This window comes from Nicotiana attenuata, chromosome 3, assembly GCF_001879085.1.
Source record: "Nicotiana attenuata strain UT chromosome 3, NIATTr2, whole genome shotgun sequence".
Lineage (NCBI taxonomy): Eukaryota > Viridiplantae > Streptophyta > Magnoliopsida > Solanales > Solanaceae > Nicotiana > Nicotiana attenuata.
Window position 1 is genome coordinate 24823832 of NC_031991.1, and position 9677 is coordinate 24833508.

Here is a 9677-nt window from a genome sequence, read left to right on the forward strand (position 1 = left end):
CAAGGGGTTTAGCTAGAGTGCCTTCCCTGCAGAGACATGAACAACAACGACGACAATAATACCCAGTGTAGTCCCACAAGTGGGGTCTGGGGAGGGTAGTGTGTACGCAAACCTTACTCCTATCTATAGAAGGCAGAGAGGTTGTTTCCGGTAGACCCTCAGGCTCATGAAGGAAAAAGAGGAGGGGCAATAACAAGCAAACCAATCTGATAACCGAAGCGAAAATACAAAACTAACGCTAAATAATGCAATCAGAAAACCGAAACAACAGGCAGCACCAAGTAATAACAGAAGTCTAGGGATATGAAAGAAACACGAAGGACACTAAATGATGTATCAAAGTTACCGCTACAAACAAGAACAACACTCGGTTACTTAACCATTTACCTTTATACTCAACATCCACACCTTCATATCCATAATCATGTCCTCAGTCAGTTGGAGTAACGTTGTATCTTGCCTAATCACCTCTCCCTAATATTTCTTCGGACTGCCTCTGCCTCTCCGGTGGCCCTCTAACGCCAGCCTCACACCTCCTTATTGGAGCATTAGTGTCTCTCCTCTTAACATGCCCGAACCATCTAAGTCTCCTCCCGCATCTTGTCCTCCCTAGGGCCCACACCCGCCTTCTCCCTGATAACTTCATTAGTAATTCTATTTATCCTGATATGCCCGCCTATCCATCTCAACATCCTCATTTCAGCCACCTTCATCTTCTGGACATGGGAGTTCTTGACTGGCTAACACTCTGCCCTATACAGCATAGTCAGGCTTACCACTGCTTTATAGAACTTACCTTTAAGTTTAGGTGGCACATTTTATCACATAGAACACCGGAAGCGTGCCTCCATTTCATCCATTCCGCTCCAATACGGTGTGCGACATCCTCATCGATCTCCCCATGGAGAAAAAGTATATAAGAAAACCAAGTTCTTTTTTATTTAACCATCTTGTATCCAAAGCCTATTGACAGGAGTAATTAAATTTGTGCCGGGTAGAATCACAAAGAGAGTAGAACACTCCTTCCAAAAGTTAAAAATAAAGAAAAGAGTTTACTTGCCCAATAAAGATAAAATCAATATAGTCAGTATAACAATCACCCCCCTCTCTCTCTATATATATGCTATATAATCATCTCTCTCTCATTTTTTTTTTATTATAGAAGTAAAGTTTTCTACCTATACTAGCAATAATTATCGTTATACCGATGCACTCTTTATAAAATTACCTTTATGACAACCCTATTCAAATATCGATGGTTGACTTTCACTATAGATTTCTTTCATTAAAATTGAAAATTTTTAATTTTCAATTAGTTCTAAAATACGTATATATATGCTTTAGAGAGTTTAATTCTTTAGATACAAATACAACCAGCATTAACAACATATTAGATTTAAATTTTTTTTTAAAAAATGAAATGTGAACATTTATTGAGATTTTAAACTTAAACAATTTATTTTCATTTATTAACAAATGACTTTTTGCCTAATTGTCTATACCAGCCAAACAAGATTTAAAGATCAAATGCTATTATAGGGGTATAGCAACCATTTACTATAATGACCTAAAAGTATCCGGACAACAACGTCATTATAGAAAGGTCAAATTGTAAAATGTAGTGTGCAACTACTTAAAGATAAGGCACAACATGAATTCCTATTTTATAGCCTTAAAACGCCAAAAAAAAAATGAGAAACAGTCATGGCGAATCAATGACTAATGTTCATTAGATCGTTTTTAATGAGCTCACAAAATTTTAGACGGTTCAGAGCCCGTGGCCTGAATTCATGAAGATAACGTGGACACGAAAAATTGAAAATCATCCTGAATTCTTATTTTATGGCCCTAATACTCTAAAAAATGAGGAATAGTCACAGCGAAGCAATGACTATTGTCCAATGTCCATTAGGCCGTTTCTTATTGTCCATAAAATTAAAAGGCGATTAGGAGTCGTCGTCCGAGTTCATGAAGATGGCGTTGACATTAACAAGGTAAAAATTTGGGAATCGTCTTGAATTACTATTTTATGGCCTTAAAATGCCAGAAAATAAGGACAAGTCAAGGTGAAGCCATGACTATTATTCATTAGGTCGTTTTGGATGGGCCTACAAAATTTTAGTTGATTCAGAACCCGTCGCCCGAACTTATGAAGTTAGCGTGGACATTAGCATACAAAATTGGGAATCGTCTTGAATTCCTATTTTATTGCCTAAAATCTCAAAAAACGAGGAACATACATAGAGAAGCGATGACTATTGATCATTAGGTCGTTTCCGATGGGCCTACAAAATGCAAATGGTGTGGACTATAACACATGAAAATCTATGAAGCGTCCTAAATTCCTATTTTATGATCCTAAAACGCTAAAAATGAGGAACGATCATTGTGAATCGTGACTATTGTTCATTAGATCTTTTTTATGGGCCCACAAAATTTTAAGAGATTCGAGCCGGTCGCCGAATTCATCAGATGGTGTGGACTATAGAACACGAAAATCAGGGAAATTGTCCTGAATTCCTATTTTATGGCCCAAAAAATACTAAAAAACGATGAACGGTCATGGCAAAGCAATGTGTATTGTTCATAAGGCCTTTTTGATGGGCCTGCAAAATATTAGAAAATTCTAGGCCAGTAGCCCGAATTCATGCAGATGGCGTGGACTAGCACACGAAAATTTGAAAATCATTCTGAATTCCTGTTTTATGGCCCTAAAATGCTAAAAAGGAGGAATGGTCATGACGAAGCGATGGCTATTATTTATTAGGTCGTTTTTGATGGGCCCATAAAATTTTAGGAGATTTGAGGTCGGTCACCTGAATTCAAGTAGATGGTAAGGGTTATAGCACACGAAAATCTGGGAATTATCTTGAATACCTGTTTTATGATCCTAAAACACCAAAAAATGAGGAACAACTATGACGAAGCGATGATTATTGTTCATTAGGTTTTTTTATGGGCCCGCCAAATTATAGAAAATTCCAGACCGGTCGTCCGAATTCATGTAGATGGCATGGACTATAACATACAAAAATTGAGAATCATCATGAATTCTTATTATATGGTCCTACAAACGCTAAAAAACGAGAAACAGTCATGACGAAACTTTGACTATTAGTCATTAGGTCATTTTTGATAGGCCCGCAAAATATTAGGAGATTTAGGGTCGGTCGCCCGAATTTGAAACGACCCAACTGGTCGTTTTGAGCTTTTGCACTTTGATCGTCAGTTCTCGGGCATGACTTGCCCCGTGTTATGTATTATGACTAGTGTAGATCGTTGGTTTTAGTTTCAGGAAAATTTGGAATGAATTTGAAAGAAACAGTTTCAGTAGAAAGCCTTGAATTTGAAAGGTTTGACCAAGAGTTGACTTAATTGTATATGAGCTCGGATCGGAGTTTTTATGATGTGGTTAGCTTCATTGGATGATTTGTGACTTAGGAGTGTGATCGGAAGTGATTTTGGAGGTCCGGTGTAGAATTAGGCTTGGATTGGCGAAGTTAGTATTTTGGCGAATTCCGGTTGATAGGTGAGAATTTGATCCGAGGGTCGGAATGGAATTCCGAGAGTTGCAGTAGCTTCGTTAGGTGATTTGGGATGTGTGTGCAAAATTTCAGTTGATTCGGAGGTGTTTTGGTTGGGTTTTGATCGAATGCGAGTTTCGGAAGATTTGGATGAACTTAAGCTTGAATTTAATGTAATTTGATGGTTTAGGTGTTATTTGTGGTGTTTTGATGATTCGAGCAAGTTTGAATAAGGTGTTGGATCATGTTTGTGTTTTTGGTTGAGGTCCCGGGGGCCTCGGAATGGTTTCGGATGGCTATCGGGGAATTTTGAGCCTTGGTGAATTGCAGGCTTCTGCTGGTATCTGGTATTTTCGCACCTGCGGTTATGGGACCGCAGGTGCGGTTTCGCAGAAGCGGAGGAGGAAGCCACAGAAGCGGTTTTGGATCTTGAGGCAGTTTTCGCAGAAGCAGAAGGGTGGACCGCAGGAGCTGTTCCGCTGGTGCGGAGTTTCGAGCCGCAGAAGCGGCAGGTGGCGCAGGTGCGAGTAGGCGGACCGCATCTGCAGAGTCGCAGATGCGACATAGAGGATGCAGATGCGGAATTTGGAAATATTAGGGAAATTCGCAGAAGCCGTGAGTTGACCGCAGAAGCGGTGGTCGCAGATGCGGCTAAGGAGCTGCAGATGCGGAAATGATTGGTCAGTGATATATAATTTCTCCTTCGCGAATTTTTAAAAGGGTTTCATATTTTCACTTCGGACTTGGAGGATTTAGACGATTTGGAAGAGGGGAATCACGGGACTTCTTTGAGGTAAGGATTTCTGAGTTTAAAACACAATTCTAAGGTGTTATTACATGAATTTAGACTGAAAACTCAAGGAATTAATAGGCAAAAATGGTGATTAGGGCTTGAAACTTAAGAGAGTTAAGAATGGGGATTTGAGGGGCCATTTGGACTCCGATTTTGGTAAATTTTATATGTATAGTCTCGTGGCGAGATAAGGAATCCATTAATGCTAAATTTTTTGATTTTCGAGAAATGGGCCCGGGGCTCGGGTTTTGCAAATTTTGTGATTTTTGATGTTTTTCGATTCTTTTCGATTGGGTTATGTTCCCTTAGCCTATTGTGATGTATTCCCTCTGATTTTGGATAGATTCGACGTGCGTGGAGGCCGATTTGAGGGGTAAAGGCGTCGCGAGCTAGAGGTTTCACCGGTTCGAGGTGAGTAATGATTGTAAATGATATCCTGAGGGTTTGAAACCACGGATTTGCACACCGTAGAGCTATATTGAGGTGACTTGCACGTCGGATAGCGAGCGTGGGGTAGAGCACCGTTGGGGATTGTGACTTGGTCCGTCCCGATTGTTGATTTTACCGCGTATTTGACTGAAACTTATTTGATATTATCATGATTTGGGTTGATTGCCATATTTGGGCTTCGTGCCAATTATTTGAACCCTTCGGGGATTTTATCACTGTTTCCTTACTATTTGACATACTACTTGAACTCAGTCCTGTTAGTTATACTGATTTACAAACTCAGCCGTTTTAATTGAACTTTGAGACTTAAATGATATTTTCCACTGTTATTTGGGTAGAGCACTACTATTTTTATTGATGCCCGAGGGGCTTATGATGTTTTCTGGACTGAGTGAGGCCGAGGGCCATATGTGATGATATGTTGAGTGATGTGAGGAGGCTTTCAGGCCTCGAGTGTATTGTGAGGAGGCTTTCAGGCCTCGAGTGTATTGTGAGGAGGCTTTCAGGCCTCGAGTGTTATGTGAGGAGGCTTTCAGGCCTCGAGTGTGATGTGAGAAGGCTTTTAGGCCTTGTCTTATATGCCATGAGGTGGCTTGATATTGCGCTTGGGCTGTAAGGGGCCCCTCCCAGAGTCTGCACACCCGCAGTGAGCGCCGTCGACGATAAATAAATGGAGCGGGCTACACGCCACATCGAGATGTGGATCGGGCTGCACGCCGCAGCGATTACTATATGATACTGTTCTGAGAGTGTTTCTGAGAGTGAGCCCGAAGGGCTGGTACTGTTTTGAGATGTTGCCCGAGGGGTGAACTTTTATGTGCGCATCTTGCATATTTATTTGCCTTTTTACCTGTTATACTGTGGTATTTGTGCCCGAGGGGCGAATTTTTCTGTGCTTATCAGCACTAACTATTTTGAAATCATTTCGTAAATGTTGAAAGGATCATTTTTTTAAAAGAGATTTAAACTAAGCCAAGATATTTCTAAGATTTCACAGTTTTCACCGTTTCCCAGAGAATTGTACCCGGCTTGTATACAGCATGTTGGTTGCTTTACGTGATTTCTTACTGCTCAGCTGTTATTTACCTTTATTACTCACTGAGTTGGAGTACTCACTTTACCCCCTGCACCTCGCGTGCAGTTGCAGGTATTTATTCACCCGGTAGCGGGTATTGGCTGCGTGGAGGCAGAGTTGTAGAGGTTTAGCGAGGTGACTGCCAGCGTTCGCAGCACCATTGTCTTTCTATGTTATTCATTATTCCTGTTCAGTGTATTTCTAGACTTGTAAAGTGGAATTACATTCTTATAGATGCTCGTGACTTGTGACACCCCGATTAGGGCTTTGTTGGGTTGTAATTTCGTTAATTAATATCATTAAGTCATATTTTTGCTGTTCATTTATGCTTAACTATTTTGAAAGAGGCGAGTTGGGTTAGTTGGCTGGCCTTGTCTTCATGAGAGGCGCCATCACGACCAGTGCGGGGTTTGGGTCGTGATAGAATTCATGCAGATGGCATAGAGTATAGCATACAAAAATCTGAGAATCGTCCTAAATTTCTATTATGTGATCCTAAAATGTCAATAAATGAAGAACGGTCATGGCGAAGCGATGACTATTGTTCATCTGTGGTTTTTTATGAGCCCGTAAAATTTTAGGAGATTCACGGTCGGTCGCTCGAATTGATGCAGATGACATGGACTATAGCACACGAAAATCTGTTAATCGTCCTGATTCTTATTTTATGGCCCTAGAATGCAAAAAAAAAAGAGATAAATGGTCATGTCAAAGCGATGACTATTGTTCATTAAGTCGTTTTTGATGGGTCCACAAAATTTTTAGGAGATTACCGGTCATCCAAATTCATGCAGTTGGCGTGGAATATCGCACTCAAAAATCTGGGAATCGTAATAAATTCATATTTTATGGCCCTAAAATGCCAAAAAACGAGGAACGATGAGCTGTCGATGTATCAGCCCCCCTTTTCAGTCTTAGTCTTCCGAATGCTTATTTCCCGTTGTAGGGGAAAAAAGCCCGTACTTATTCATTATACCAGCGGAGGCACCGGCCACTAGATCGATGAAGAATCTCTCTAAAATCTGCTCGTTATCATGGCTAAGCAATGATTATTGTTCATTCGTTTTGATGGGCCTACAACATTTTAGGAGATTTGGGGCCGGTCACCCAAATTCATGCAGATGGTTAGACTGTAGCACACGAAAATCTCGAAATCATCATGAGTTCCTATATATTTTATGATCCTAAAATGCCAAAAACTGAGGAATGATCATGGCGAAGCAATGACTATTTTTCGTTAGTTTATTTTTGATTGGCCCGAAATTTTTAAGAAGATTCAGGACCAGTCGCCCGAATTCATGCAGATGGTGTGAACTATAGCATATAAAAATCTAGGAATCGTCCTGAATTCATGTTATATGTCCCTAAAACACCAAAAGATGAGGAACGGTCAGGACGAACGAAGATTGTTGCTCATTAGATCATTTTTTGATGGGCATGCAAAATTTCAGGAGATTCGGGGCCACTTGCCCTAATTCATGCCAATGGCGTGGACTATACCACACGAAAATTTGGAATCGTCTTGAATTCCTGATTTATGACCCTAAAATGACAAAAAATGAGGAACCGTCATGGCGAACCGATGATTATTGTTCATTAGGTCGTTTTTGATAGGCCCGCAAAATTTTAGGAGATTTAGGGCCGGCCGGCCGAATTCATGCGGATGGCATAGATTATAACACACGAAAATCTAAGAATCGTCTAGGATTTCTATTTTATCATCCTAAAACACCAATAAATGAGGAACAATCATTTCAAAGCGATAACTATTGTTCATTAGGTCATTTTTATGGGCCCGTAATATTTTAGGAGATTCAGGACCGGTCGCCTGAATTCATGCAGATGGCGTGGACTATAGCATACGAAAAACTGTTAATTGTCATGAATTCCTATTTTATGGCCCTAAAATGCAAAACAATGAGGAACGATCATGGCAAAGTGATGACTATTGTTCATTAGGTCGATTTTGATGGGCCTTCAAAATTTTAGGAGATTCGGGGCCGGTCACCCAAATTCATGTAGATGACGTGGACTATAGCACACGAAAATCTCGAAAACGTCATGAGTTCCGATTTTATGACCCTAAAACACCAAAAACCGATGAATGGTCATGGTGAAGCGATGACTATTGTTCATTAGGTCTTTTTGATTGGCCTGAAAAATATTAGGAGATTCGAGATCGGTCACCCAAATTTACGCGGATGTCGTGGACCATAGCATATGAAAATCTGGGAATCGTCTTGAATTCCTGTTATATGGCCCTAAAACGCCGAAAAATAAGGAATGATCAGGGCGAAGCGAAGACTATTGGTCATTAGATCGTTTTTGATGGGCTTGCAAAATTTTAGGATATTCAGGACCGGTCGCCCGAATTCATGCAGATGGCGTGGACTATACCACACGAAATCCGGGAGTCATCTTGAATTTCTGTTGGCAGAATAGCCTGGGAGACACTTGTACTTGTTCCGGTTTGTCATCCCGGTCCCTACACTCCATAAAGTTTCATCTAGACACTTCAACTTAATCAAAACAAGACTTTTAAACCCTTCTGACCGTTGACCGGGCTTATGTGGCATTGATATAGCTGAGGTGGACAAAATAAGTGATTTACACGCATATTAGGTGCGTGAGCTGATGATTTTTCTTTATTAAAAANCTTCTTCTTCTTCACTCCCTTCCCCTTTCGTTCTCGCCCCCCCCCCCTCCTCTTCTTCTTCATCCCTTTCTCCCTTTCGTTCTGCCCCCCCTCCCCCCTCTTCTTCAATCCCTTCCCCCTTCGCTCTCCCTCCCCCCCTCCTCTTCTTCTTCAGTCCCTTCCTCCATTTTTTCCGATGGTTTTAGCTTTTAAATTTTTTCACAGCCCTTTCAAATTGGGGTAGAGGAATAAGTCAAAATACAAAAGACCTAATTCTCTGCTCATGTATTTTTCATGGATAGCTAACTTTCTTTAAAAGAGGAGTGAAGGAAATAGTGGTACTCATGGTGGAGAAGCCATGGCAGGTGGGTTATTATTTTAAGAAGGTTGAGTGGGTGGGTTTGAAGAAGGGAGGAGGGGTTTTCTTTAATTTTAATTTTTTGCTTATTTTATTTTATTTTTTGTTTAAGAAATTAAAATTTTGTTAAATAATATTATTTTGGCATAGAATCTGATGTGGATGCTGATTTGTCATCCACGTCAAGCAAGTGAGCTTCACGCGATTCCGAAGAGTTTAAAAGTCTTGTTTTGATTAAGTTGAAGTGTCTAGATGAAATTTTATGGAGTGTAGGGACCGGGATGACAAACCGGAACAAGTACAAGTGTCTCTCAGGCTATTCTGCCAATTTCTGTTCTATGGCCCTAAAACGCCCAAAAAATGAGGAACAATTGTGGCGAAGCAATGGCTATTGTTCATTAGGTCTTTTTTTATGGGCCCGCAAAATTTTTAGGATATTCGGGGTCGGTCGCCAGAATTCATGCGGATGACGTGGACTATAGCGCACGAAAATTTGGGAATCGTCATGAATTCCTGTTTTATGACTCTAAAATGCCAAAAGTCGAGGACAGTCATGGCGAAGCGATGACTATTGTTCATTAGGTCATTTTTGATTGGCTCGAAATTTTTTAGGAGATTCTGGATCGGTGGCCCAAATCCATGCAGATGCCGTGGACTACATCATACGAAAATCTGGAAATTATCCTGAATTCCTGTTATATGGCCCTAAAACGCCAAAAAACGAGAAACGGTCATAGTGAAGCGTTTAATATTGGTCATTAGGTCGCTTTTGATAGGCCTGCAAAATTTTAGAAGATTCAGGGTGGGGTGGGGGGGGGGGGCGTCGCCGGAATTCATGCAGA